General features: G+C 44.0%; 1 protein-coding gene across 5 annotated transcripts in view; it reads left to right on the top strand.

The window, feature by feature from the left end:
* The first annotated feature begins 5,474 nt into the window (after positions 1 to 5,474).
* The window catches only part of DENND4C (DENN domain containing 4C), an 84,632-nt gene continuing 76,496 nt past the window's right edge, over positions 5,475 to 13,610 (top strand). For all 5 annotated transcript variants that reach the window (XM_080921173.1, XM_080921175.1, XM_080921174.1 and 2 more), the window contains exon 1: positions 5,475 to 5,813. The gene's annotated coding sequence lies outside the window, so the exon portion shown is untranslated. The remainder of the gene's footprint in view (positions 5,814 to 13,610) is intronic.

Raw genomic sequence — 13,610 nt, 5'->3', positions numbered from 1 at the left:
CCTCTGCCTCCCAAGTGCAGGGGTTTACCCCACATATGACTTTCCCCTTACTCTTTTTATATTTTATTTTTATTTATGTCTATGTGTCTCTGTAGTGTATGCTGCATGTGTGCAGTTGATTAGATTAGTGGAGGGCATCAGATCCCTGGGATCTGGAGTTACAGAAGTTTGTAAGCCACTCAATGTGGGTTCTAGAAATTGAACTCAGTACTGCAAGAACAAGTGCTCTTAACCATTGAGCCATCTCTCCAGCCCCTCACTTTTCTCTTTGCACACTATTCTGAGGACCGCTCCCTTTCCTCCAACTCAAGTTGTATCTCATCAAACTTGCCTGAGAGGCCTCACAAAGGAGGCTGCATAGAGACCGTGCTGAGAAACCACCAGATTCTCATATGAATCTATCCTGATAACGCAGTGCATGCAGATAAGGTGCCAGATGAGAGTCATGGAGCTTGCCAGCACTCTGGGTCATTTAGGTGTCATAGAGTAAAGAAGACTGCTGGAGGTATCACTCAGTGGAACATGTTCATGCCTGGCATATGCATGACCTAGTTCTCCCTACCTCCCAACACATACACAACTTCTGGCTTGGCGGTATATCTATTATCCTAGCAATGGGAGGAATTCAAGGCCATTCTTGGTTTCATAGCAGGTCAATAGGCAGGTGTAATATATGTGTACTAGTCAGGATTCTCTATAGTCATAGAAATTATGGAATTAATGAATATATATTTATATATGCATAAATATATATGATACACATGTTGTGTGTATATAATATACTATATATATATGTATATATATATATATATATATATATATATATATATATATATATATATATATATATATATATATATAAGGAACTTATTGGCAAGACTTACAAGCCGCAGCCCTACTAACCCAATAAGCTGTGAGTGAAAGTCCAAGTAATCTAGCAGATGCTCAGCCCCATGAGGCTGGGTGTTTCAGTTGGTCTGCTGTATTAGCTGGAATCCTGAAGGAGTAGGCTCCAAAAGATGTTCTGGCAAGTAGGTGCATGCAGGTGAGGAAATCTTTTTTTCTCCCATTGTGTTTCCAGCAGAAGGTATGGCCCAGATTAAAGGGCTCTTCAAGATCTGGATTACATGTGTAAAGACCCAGAGTAAGAGTGTGTCAATTCACCTCAAGGTCTAGATCGAAAGCTTGTGTTTTTCAGCCTCACGATCAGGATCACACATGTCCCCTCCATTTGTGGATGGTAGTTCATTCTGGGTAGAGTCAAGTTGAGAACCAGGAATAGTCATCAAGGTGTGAGACCTCGTTTTAAACAGACAAATGTGAGAAAGAGTGAGAACCTGACCATAAAAATCATACTTACTTCATTTTCCAAATGAGTCTGTTAGAAGAAGTACTCTCTAAACATTCCTCTGAGCATCAAACTCAAGGCTTCATGAAATAATGAAAACATTTTTTTTTTATCATTATGGATAACGTCTTTAAAAAGGGTGCTTCTTTGAATAAGGAATTCCTAAGTACCATTCAAACCACTTCAATACTTTTTTTTCCCTGTTTTTGTTTGTTTTGGTTTTTTTTTTTTTTTTGACACAGAATTTTTCTAGATTATTCCTGGCTTTCCTGGAACTTTGTGTAAACCGATTGATCTTGAACTCACAGAGATCCACCCGCCTCTGCCTTCAACAATTCTTTTTTAATGTGTATACGTGTGCGCATGTGTGTAGGAGCCTGCAGAAGCCAGAATACTATTCAGTGTAAGAAGTGCTCCCGTGGTGAGCCCCTGTTCCACTCCATGCACACTGAACTGGCTTAGTCAGCCATTGTTGTGACAGATTCCTCCCAAATTTTGTGACAAAGAGAGAGAGAGAGAGAGAGAGAGAGAGAGAGAGAGAGAGAGAGAGAGAATGAATAAATGAAGAAAGAAAGAAACATTTGTTATCTCATGGTTCCTGTGACTAAAGACTTCTAGAATGAAACAGTTCATGCTCAGGAGCTATGGGGAAGGAGTGAAGGATGTGTTTACATGGTAAGTGAGTTTCTTTTCAAGAGCAAGCAACAGTTCCAGAAGTTGAGTATGCCGTCTGAATTAATTTTCTTTCTTCTTTTTAGTTTTCATTTCATTTTTTTTTCTTTCTTTTTTTTTTTTTTTTGGCTGCCCTCAAACCTTTTGGCACTCCTCTTCCCTCTGCTTTCTGACAACTTGGGGTTATGAGCATGTGCCACCAGGCTTAAGCCAATTAATTAATTAGTGAATTAATTAATGCGACTGGTGATTGAACCCAGGGCCTTGTCTTGTGTCGAGGCTGAGGCCTGGCTGTCTCTGCTAGGTAGTGCCGCCAGTGCTGATTCCTGTCTACTGAACTGGACTGCTGGCATATCTATGGGGTGTTTGCCTGCTAACCTGTGAACTGAACTGCCGAATCTCAGCTCCAAAGAACCTTTCTAAACAGGTCCACCCCCACACCCATTATTTCTTTCCACTACCTCTGGTGGGTGGTGGGCTAAAAAAAAAGGTTAAAGCATTTAAGAACCATTATTAAAAATAAGGTTTGAAAAAAATTAAAGACACACCTCCTCTTCATTCTCTTTTCTGAGACAGGGTCACAGGAATTTGAGGCTAGCCTAGAAATAGATCTGCAGCCAACGCTGACCTTGAAGTTTTGGTCCTTCTGCTTTCACCTATGGAGATTTAGGTGCCACCATCCTGAGTGTCCCTAATTTTCAAAGAAAAAGAAAAACGAAGCCAGTTAATATTCCTACCCTATGCACAGAGGGAAGGAACTACCTAGAAGGCAGGACCTTTTATAAAAAGGGTGGCCTGTTATAATGGCCTCAGCATCAGCTCCTGCCTCCAGGTTCCTGCACTGTTTGAGTTCCTGTCCTGGCTTCCTCCAGTGATGAGTACAACACTCAATGTAAGCCAAGTAAACCTTTTCATATTTAATTAGTTTTATGTCAAACTGACACAAGCTAGAGTCATTGGAGAAGAGGAGCCTCAGTTGAGAAAAGCCAGCACACTGACTTTGTTGCTTTTTAAGGGTCTCTTAATTTTTATTTATACATATGGTAGTATGCCTGTGGGTGAGGAGGTACATGTACATGTGGGTAACACTGGAGGCTGGAAAAGGCTGTGTCTTAGGGTTTTACTGCTGTAAGCAGACACCATGACCAAGGCAACTCTCATAAGGACAACATTAATTGGGTCTGGCTTACAGGTTCAGAGGTTTAATCCATTATCATCAAGGCAGGAGCATGGCAGCATCTAGGTAGGCATGGTGCAGGAAGAGCTGAGAGTTCTACATCTTCATCTGAAGGCCAATAAAAGAAGACTGGCTCCCATGTGGTTAGGAGGAGGGTCATAAAGCCACATCCACACTTCTTTCAACAAGGCCACACCTCCAAATCGTGCCACTCCCTGGGCCAAGCATACTCAAAGTAGCACAGGGTATTAGATCCCCTGAAGCTGATTGTTGTGGAGCTCAGGACGGGGTGCTGAGAATTTAACGCTGGTCCTCAAGAAGAGCAGCAAGTACTCCGAAACACTAAGTCATCTCTCCAGTGTCTACTTTTCAGATTTACAGGTACCAAAGAATGGGGTTGGGGAGAAAGTGAGGCCCCTTCAGTGCCTGAGGGCTAATGATATGCATCCACCAGAGCTAGAGAACCTTGGGTCTCACTTTATGTAAATAAGCTCTCTTCCAGTAAGTTAAACCCATAGCTCCGTTTAAATTGACTAATTAAATATTTTGAAAGCACTCGTTTTTCCTACATTGGCGAGGAAGTACAAGAAGTCCACAAGTTAGGTTTTCAAATGTGTATGTGTTCTTAACATTTCTGCTCTCTGGACTGTTAGTGTTAGGATGCTTCCTGGGCCCCAGACCAACTCTGAACCATTATTAACGGAGCCATATTCATATGGTTACGTGTTTCTTTTTGAATCAATTCTGACTGCTAGTGTGGTTAGGGAAACGGCATCTATTACAGAATTCAAAAGCCAAAGCTTTTCAAACCTGCAGTTAACCTCAGAAATAAATCGACAACCAGGCATGCATGAACCAGACTTCACATTATACTGGTTAGCAAGAATAACAGTGAGCACATGAATGAGTAATTTTCAGCAAAATGACCATTATGTTCATGGGTGACCACCGGTTATGCACAAATCTTTAAAATAATTGAATGAGCTTTTTAACAGCATCCAAACGGGTTTCACTACTCGCTCACACACTTCAGTTATTGTCCTACATGCCCCCACCCCCCATCTTTTCAGTTCTAATTTCAATCAGTTGCAGGTAATTGGCCAATCTGTCTTTTGCCAGGAGGAAAAAAAAGTTGTTAACTTATTTTAAGCTATTTGTTTTTTGAAAAATTGATACCTTAAAAAAACTGTCACCAAGTGGTGGCACAAGTCTTTGATTCCAGCAATGGAGGGCGAGTGTTTCCGGCCACCCTGATCTTCAAATAAAACTTGCAGGAAATGCCAGGGCTAAACAGTGAGACCCTGCGCAACACCTCACCCTCCGCCAAACCAAACTAGTCAGAAATATTTTGCCAAAACTGCATTACAGTGCAGACTCGCCAAGCCCATTCTTCCGTACCTGCAAAACTGAAAAAATGGATGCTAGAGAGATGACTCAGTATTTCCGAGTACTTGCTGCTCTTCTTGAGGACCAGAGTTAAATCCGCAGCACCCGCTCCCGAGGCTCACAATCATCTGCCTCAGAAAGTTTACCTCTAGATCTAGGTTACCTTTGGGAGGCAGCCAGTTACGATGGTCTAAATTAAGAGTTACACGCTTGGCGTTATCAAAATCTGGGCAGAAGTAGAGAAAGGGAACGCAGCTAAGGTCTCTCCAGCGGTCTTTGGATGCCTCACAGAAGGGCAGCCCTTCAGCGTCACTCAGACTTTGGGGTCACAAAGTTATAGGTGGGACTTCCAGCCTCTACTAAAAGGGAAACTGCAAGTCTCGCTTTTTTTTTTTTTCTCTTCATTTCTTTCATTGACCTTGAGCTTATTCTGTGTCACTTTCTCAGTCTTTGAAAGCCCGAGCCTGCAGAGGCGGCAGTCACCTGCCACAGGCTACCGCAAAACCAAAACCAAACAAAAAAACAAATAAAAACAAAACAAAACAAAACGCAGAACAAACAGAAAGGCTGGAACTAGCGCCCGGAAAGCTGGCGGTCTCTCGCTTCGGGGTCCCATAGGCCAGTGTCGGGATTCTAAGGAGCGCCCGGAGGTCGGCCAGAATGGGTCCCTCGGCTAGGAGGAGGGCGCTCGGGCGCTCACGGGGCGGAGCACAAGCAAAGAGGCGTGGCCTGAGCGCGAGGGTTGGTAGAAGTCTGGGGAACTTGGGTCAACCTCTGGGCGGAGCCCAACCTATGGGGCGTGGTTCTAGCGGGGCGGGTCCGACCTCGGACCCCACCCCCGCGTCCTTTCTACCGCCCCCGCAGAAGGAAAGGGAGAGGGACGGAGGGAGGGAAAGTGGTGTCCTGTGGAAAGGGGCGGAAGGAGGGGAAGGCAAAAAAAAAAAAAAAAAAAGAAACAGAAACATGGCGGTCTGTGGTCTGGACCGTCTCACCGTGGGCAGCGCCTAGACGTCGGTCCTCTTGCAGCGCCCGCGGCCCGCGAGCCGGTCGGTCGGTAGTTGCCCTCGCTGCAGGCTGTACCCCAGCAGACCCGGCCGCGCTGAGGCGCAGGCGCAGAGGGGCCACCGGAGTCCCGGCCCTGCCAGCCGAGGGTGCCCAGGCCGCGTAGCCGGCGCTTTCTCGCCCCAGGAAGCTACGGTGTCTGCACGGTCGCCGACTGGACCGGCGCAGGTGAGTCCGCACCGCCGCCCTGGTTAATCCCTCCTGCGCCGCCAGGCCGCTCAGGTTGTCGGAGGAAGGGAGCGGCCGGCTGGCCTAGTCGCCGAGCGGGCGGGAGGTCCCCAGAGCCTGCGGGCTGCCGAGCGGAGAAGCTGCGGCCGGAGGGCCTCCTGAGGATTGCCTCGGTGCAGAACAGGGCCTGGCCTCTGTCGCCAGGGTGAGGCAGGAACCAGGCCCTGGCTCTGCCGGTGGGGAGCTGAGCGGTGGCGGCTTGGCTGGAGCATAAGGATCCGCGGACGTTGCGGAGGTGGAGGTACCGGGGTGCAGGCAGGTGCCGCAGGTGAATCCAGGGCATTTCCTCCTCTGCCGGACCGTGCCTGATGTTTAGGGCTGCTTTGTTGGGGATAACTTATAGGAAGGCTCCATTCAACTCCGGAGTGACTAAACTCAAATAAAGCCAACTAATGAGCCCCTAGTGCCGACTCTTGTAAGAGCCGCAACTTTAAAGCATTGGAGATGCTGTCACGACTTCCCCCTCCCCTTTTTTGTGATTCGTTAGGCTTTTTCTCTCCCGAAGAATGTGCCTGGAGAGAACAAATAAGGAATAACCCAGTTTTTAAACTGCCCCCCCTTCTCCCCTCAAATTTTGTTGGTTCCACACGGGAAAATTTAGGGCAGTTACCGTAGTGACTTGAGCAAATATGAGAGTTGTCATTCCCCCCGTACTGAAAGCTCAACTTGATGTGCGATTGTGTCTAGAGAGGTCGTGTACAGTAGTCTGAGCAGTTGATATACTGAGGCTACTGGATTGTGTGCAAACTCGAGTCCAGTTAACCCTAAAAATAGGCCTGCGGTCTATCTCCGTACTTCCAAGGAGAAGATAGAAAAGATCCTTGGGTGTAATGTCCTGTTGCCAGGTTTTCAGTAAACATTTGCTTTGATAACCATGTATATATACTAAACTAGACCTCATATGTCACTTTTCTGTTAAAAAAGAATTGCAAAAGGAACCCCCCCTTTTGGTATCGTAGTCTTTACAACCATAAAAACCCACTGTATTTTCTGCTCTGTTCTCTATATTTATGTTAAAAAGTTGGCAAGCTGCCTTCTTGATGTAAGACTGGGAACTCAGAAATCTCAGACTTAACCTTAGATTTGTGCTCATGAACATGACCTGCCTCTTACCGGGTTGCTTTGAATTGTTTTTTTAGTTAGTGGCAAAAGGTTTTCTGCTATTCAGTCCAGCCCTTTGACTGTTTGCTATTTATAAAGTAATGGATTGAGATTAAGGGGTCTAATCGTCTTGATTACCGGTTTTAGTGAAATGATCCCATGTCATTTGATTTTTGGCCAATAGTACCTTGCTTGGAGTATATTTGTCTATTTGAATAATAGAAAAGATGTGTCAGAAATGTTGATTTGTATTTTAATAATTTACTTTTCTGTAATTTGTAAATGAGTGAGTGCATCCTGTTGGGGATAATACAACGTCTTGTAGTGTAAACTTGAGTTTGTAGCTGAAGAAATTCGTGGAGAAGTTGTGGGTGGAGACTATTCTTAAAAGCAAATGTTTTAAATTACAAGGACCTGCTTTGTGTAGGCTGTGATAGTTGAGGAAGGCAGATTTGGGATGGGTCTTTGGGCAGGAGCTCTTTCTAAGGAAACATGTAGTAAAAGGCAGTTTGTAACTTACGCATGACAGGTTTTGCGTGGTAAATAATGACAAGGCACCTTTGCTTTTTTGTTTATCTGCCAGTTAAGACGGAAGCATCTCATATTTTCATTGGTGTTCCCTGCTAAGACAAATACTGTATGACTTTACTGCTCACTTTGAAAGTTCTGTCTTTGCCTTGTTCTTGAACCTTAAGTACGGGTTGCAAAGAGAAAAAGAAAGCAGCTGAGTCAGTGGCACGTTGTCTCCCTCGTCTGCTCTGATTTGAAAACAGAATCTCTGTTATAACTTGAATTTCTAGTAGAAAATGCTTGTAGAAAACTAGGACACAAGTTTTCATAATGCTTGAATTAAAACATTTACCTGTGTGGCTCAAGCCATACCTCCTTTCAGACTGTCAGTTTTACAGATTTATACCAATGGGATGTCTTGGTGGAATGGGAAGTTTCTTAGCAGTTGAACTTTGGGAAGCCAGCTGTGGTGTTGCATACCTGCAGCCCCCCCCCCCCCCCAGCACTTGGAAGGTAGAGGCAGATGACTGTGTAGAGGCGAGGACAGCCATCCTACTCAGCATTCCACATCAGGTTGGGTTTAGAAGAAACAAAACAGCACCAAAAAGAGAGTTGGAAACCAGGGAGGAGTGTCCTGCATGAGAGCCTAGTAAAAGAGGTCTTGGCATAAGGAATTCCAAATTTAGATGCTTTATTATTTAAGATTTATAATAGTATTTGTGGGAAGAAGGTCTTGAGTTTTCTGTAATCCTCCTGCTTTTTCCTTAGTGTGGGACTAAAGGCATGCCTACTTTTTCGTGGTACAAAGTCCTGGTATGTAGTTTAGGTAAGCCTGGAGCTTGCTGTGCTTGCTGTTGTCTTAAATGCTGGAAGAGGTAAATGCCTAGGTAACCTTGAACTTACTACACAGCTGAGGACAACCTTAAACCCTTCTGCCTCTTACTCCCAAGTGCAGGGCGTGCAGGGTGTCCGTACTGTGGTCTGCTCAGACCTTCATTTTACCTCCAATTGCTCTTATATTTCTTTTTTCTTTCTTACATTTCTTCTTTTTCTTTTTTTCCGAGTACATTCATAGTGTTTTCTCTGTTCTGATTGAGTGACTTATCTTTCCCTGTTTTACTGATGCTGCTTGGCCTACTGCTGTGGAGGAAAGGCAGTATAATGAATTCTCATTCATAACTTCTTTATATTGCTATGATATTTTAGGTTGGACTAAGAGCCTTATGCATAATGAACATTCTCCCAATGACTAAGTCATACCTCCTTACATATGTGGTTTAGAAATGTAGTGGTCCTATGTTGTAGTAAATATTAAAAATAAAAAATTGGTTTATGTCTCTATCGGTCCTGAGGTCTCACTCCTCAGGCCCGATTTTAGTTCGGAGCCGAGCACACCTCTGTTGCCTGGTCTGAGCCATCACCATGGCCCAACTTGTCCTCGAAACTCCATTTTCCCTGGCAGTTTTCTACCACCTGTTCTCTGCCTCTGTCCCGGGGTGTTTTTCCACCCCAAAATCCCACATAAATACAACTCTACAGCTCGATAACTTTTCATACAGATTTATATATCCAACTCTCAATTCGCAAACCCTCTACACAACACAGTTACATCAAATAGACAAAAATACAAACTGCCCTTCTATATGAGATGTTTATAGCTATTTAACACTAACCAATTCCACCTGAGTCCAGTTGGTCCTTGGGAACCTCCGTGTTGCCATGACCTTCACCCGGTCTGATCTCAGACCTCGCAGCCCTCTTCACCTCCCTCGCCCCGTCCAGTCACTGGCTTTCCTTTATTTTACTAATTAAAATGGGAAGGCTCAGTCAGAGTCATGTGACTAGGCAGTCCTTCTTGAGGAATCAGAATTAACTTTAAAATACAGCTTCTGGACAATCTACAGCCTTACACTAAAATGGATAACAATAAATGGAATCAAATAGTTGGGCATGAATTTCACAAGCCTGTAATCTCCAGTGTTGGAAGGTATCAACAGGAGGATCAAGACTAGCTTGAGCTAGTTAGGTTAAGGCTAGCCTGGCTATTCAAGATCCTGTCTCAGAAAACAAAATGAGGGCCATGGAGGCAGCTGAGCATGTAAGACATGTTACCAACCCTAAAGACCTGAATTTGATCCCTAGGCCCCTCCTGTAAGTTGTCTTTCGATCTTTATACATGTCCTATATCGTGTGCTTCACCTACATATACAAATAAATAAATAAACAATAAAAAATTAGACAAATGAAAACCAAAACCACCAAAGCCCCAGGAACAACAAAATACTGTTTTGGTGCATGCCTGTCATCCTAGTACTTGGAAGACTGAAGTGGGAGGATTATGAGTTCAAAGCCAATCTGGGCTGTCAGACCCTGGAAGCAGTGAGGGAAAGAAATACAACAAGGGAGGTAGGAAAAAGGGGGGGGGGGGTGCTGCAAAACACAGAAAATACTTGTGAAACTATATAGTAGATGTGTGGACTATTCATTTGTTCAAAGGTATAGAGTTAATACCACCAAGAGGGACCTTGTAGACTAGAGACTCTAGATGATGACAGTATGTGGACATCTCCAGTTATTAACATGGATAACACTCTGAAGGGGTATTTATAGTGGTGGCTATGCACTGGTGAGCTTATATGGGATCTACAGTATGTATAGCTGGGCTTATCATCACAGTCTGGTCTTGGATTTGAGACCTTCCTGCCACTGACTCCTGAGCCGTGGAATTATAGGTGTGTGCCACCGTGCTGGCTCTTGATTTTTTTTTTTTTTTTTTTTTTGCTCTAGATTTCTCTCTATTAAAATTGTTTGCACATTCAGTGGTACCTGAGGAGGTTGAAGGAGTAAGTAGATCATAGATCTGAAGGATGTGGTTCTGGGAACTCAACTTGGGTCCTTCGGAAAAGTGGCAAGTTATTAACTGTTGAGCCATCTCTTCCTGATATTTAGGTTTGCCTTTTTTCTTTGTCTTAAGAGCTTTATTATTGTCATTATCATCATCATTATTATTATTATTATTATTTGATCTTCTATGTGTCTGTGTGCAGGTATGTATGTGTGAGTGTAGATGCCTGCAGATGCCAGAGGCGTGTACACTTTCAGCCCTCAAATTCATGCTTTAGTGGCTGTCGTCCTCCTCCTTCCCAAGTGATGGACTATATGCCCAGCTGTATTCAGTTCTTAACATTTCAGACAAAGCTAACCAGGAAGCTTCTTTACTCACGGAGCTGTCTCCCGATTCTCCTCTACTGTGCTTCAAAGTAGCTCTGGGGCTGCAGAAGTGGCTCAGCAGATAAGAACACTGTTCATGCAAAGGACCTGGTTTGGTTCCCAACACCTACTGTAACCTCCCGTTCCAGGAGATTGCCAGGTCTTCTGACTCTTCTGACCTTGACAAATACAGGGTTACATTTGGTACACATACGTATAGGGAGTAAGACACTCAGGCACATAAATAAATCTTTTTTTAAGTAGTTATGAACAAAACTCTTCACTTAGCTTCCTCTAAAACATATTGTTATTTGTTTATTGAATGAGACTTGGCTGTATATCCCAGGCTGGCCTGCAGTTCACAATATGGCATGGATGGGCCCAAACTCATGGCAGTTCTTTCTTTAGCCTCTTGATGCTGTGATTAGAAGTGTGTGCCACTGAACAAACCCCACTTTCCTCCTGAATGAATAAACCTGAAAACTTTTGTTTTGTTTTGGGAAGAGTAAAGAGAGGGTGTTTACAAGCTTAAACCACAGACCTATCACAATTAACTGGATGTTGCTTGGGAATTGGCTAGTGGAACAAAACAGAAAGTAGGTTTTATTTTTTTAAAGGGTGCTGTACATTGAATTTGGAGCCTTCTTTTACCTGGTGATCATGTACATCAGCATTTAGCTAGATTTCCAGCCCCTGCATAGGAGATTTAAATATATAGAAAGGTGAGTTATTCAGAGGCTAGTGAGATGGCTCAGTGGATAAGGTTACTCCTGCCAAACCAGCCTGAGTTTGGTCCCCAGCTACTGCATGGTAGAAAGAGAAACTGGTACCTGCAAAGTTGTCATCTGACTTCCTCATGACGCTGTGATGCCTGTGTTTCCCTTCCACATAAGATAGGCAGATGTTACATATGTGTTTAACAAAAGGACTACTCAGTAATTTATCTTTTCCATGATCAATGGGAGCCATGGCTGTGTAGACTGAAACACAGTGTTAACATAAGATGTGTTGGGGTGTGGGGCTCTACTTTTCAGGTAAAAGACTTAGTTAACTGGCCTTAAGCTTTCTTTTCTCTTATAATATAGTTCCTTTATTACATGATAGTTTATTTTTTTTTCTGAAAGACTATTCTCACCTGTAATCCCAGCATTTTCTTTAATTTTAAAAATTTTATGTGCATGGTTATTTTGCCTGAATGTATATCCCCTGGACTGGATTACAGATGGGCATGAGATATAATGTGGGTGCCGGGAATGAAACCCAGGTCCTCTGGAAGAGCAGTTGGTGCTCTTAAACTCTTAAACACAGAGCCCTCTTTCCAGCCTGTATCTTTTTCTTTTCTTTTGAGACAGAGTCACACTATATAGGGAAAGTTGGCCTTAAACTTGCAGAATTTTGTCTGCCTTAGCTTTCATACCTGGCTTGAAGTGTGACTTTTAGTTATTTGGAGAGTTCCTTTTCCTCCAGACTGGGCTCTCACTGTGTAGCTCTCATACAGAGAGTGTCTCTGGAGTGTGTGTGTGTGTGTGTGTGTGTGTGTGTGTGTGTGTCTGTTTTTCCATGTCAGTAAAGCACATGTACATGTAGGTGTGCATGCAGGTATGAGAGTGTGGTTGATATCAGGGAATCTTCCTCAACTTTCCTCCACCATCTTCTTCCCAGGCAGGATCAAACCAAAAACTTACATACAGCTAGTTTCAGAAACCCACTTATTCTGAGATTCCCATCTCTGCCTTCAGAGGTGGAATTATAGGAAGGTCTACTCAGAATTTACTTGGGTTCTGGGGATTGAGCTCTTGCCTGTGGGACAAGAACTGTGATCACTGGGCCATCTCTGACCTTTTTTAAAAATAAACATTTGTGTGTATGTTTGTGTGTGTGGTTCTCATGGTACCTGTGTGGCGGTCAGAGGACAACTTGCAGGATTTGGTTTCTCCTACCATTTGAGGCCTGGAGATCCAGGTTGTCAAGTATAGTGGTAAGTGCCTTTATCTACTGAGTCATATCACTGACCCATCTGTTTTCATTTTTGAGAGATGATCTCTTTGTAGTCCAGACTAGGCTGGAGTCCATGTTTATTAGTCCAGGCCATCCTTAAACTCAAGATCCTCCTGTCTTACTTGGCGTTCTGAGTGCTGGAGTTCCAGGTATATCTTCTTTCACCAGACTAATGCTTTATAGCTGTACAGTTTCTAGTGGACTTTTGCTCAATGTTCTTTGAATGAAAAAGTAATTGTTGTGTTTTATAAAAAACAAGACCAGGGTGTTTCATAGAATATGGTATGGTGAGGTAGGAGGGGTTCCTCAGCAGGCCCATGCTGAGGTAATCCCTTCCCCCGAGGTACCAGCCATAGACAGGCATAGTATGGAATAGAGTTTATTTAGGGCATGGGAAGAGGAGCTGAAAAGGGAGTAGAGACAGAGAAAGACAGAGGAATGGAGAAGGGGGGAAGGAGAGAAGGAAAGGGGATCAGGGAAAGAAGAGTCTCTGAGAGAGAGAGAAGGGTCAGAGAGTGAGGAGGGGGTCTAACAGCTCCTTTTATTGCAAGCCAGGCCTATTTTTGGTGGAGCTTAGAAGGAATGCCAACATACATAAAAAAGGACTTGACTGCTCCTAGGTATGGTGGACGAGAAAGTATATTATAGATAAAAAGGAATGTGTACCCAGAGATACGGACATCTGAGAGAGTCCAGAGTGGACATGACTGAGCCATGTGAGGAGAAGGGGAAGGGAAAGAGGGAAGGAAAAGGAGGGAAGAGAGTGAGGAGAGGAGAACCAGGTGCATCAACCAGGAGGCCCAAAAGTGAAGGGGTAACCACAATGGTTGGATTATATAGGTAAGGGCCACTGGAGGACCTGAGGCCCAGTCCAGTATCTGGACTGGAGTTGAGGGTAGGGAACTAGGGTATGCTAGC

The sequence above is a fragment of the Micromys minutus genome (assembly GCF_963924665.1).
Source record: "Micromys minutus genome assembly, chromosome: 9".
Classification (NCBI taxonomy): domain Eukaryota; kingdom Metazoa; phylum Chordata; class Mammalia; order Rodentia; family Muridae; genus Micromys; species Micromys minutus.
Note: the sequence above shows the minus strand (reverse complement) of the source record. Positions and strands in the feature narration are given on the sequence as shown.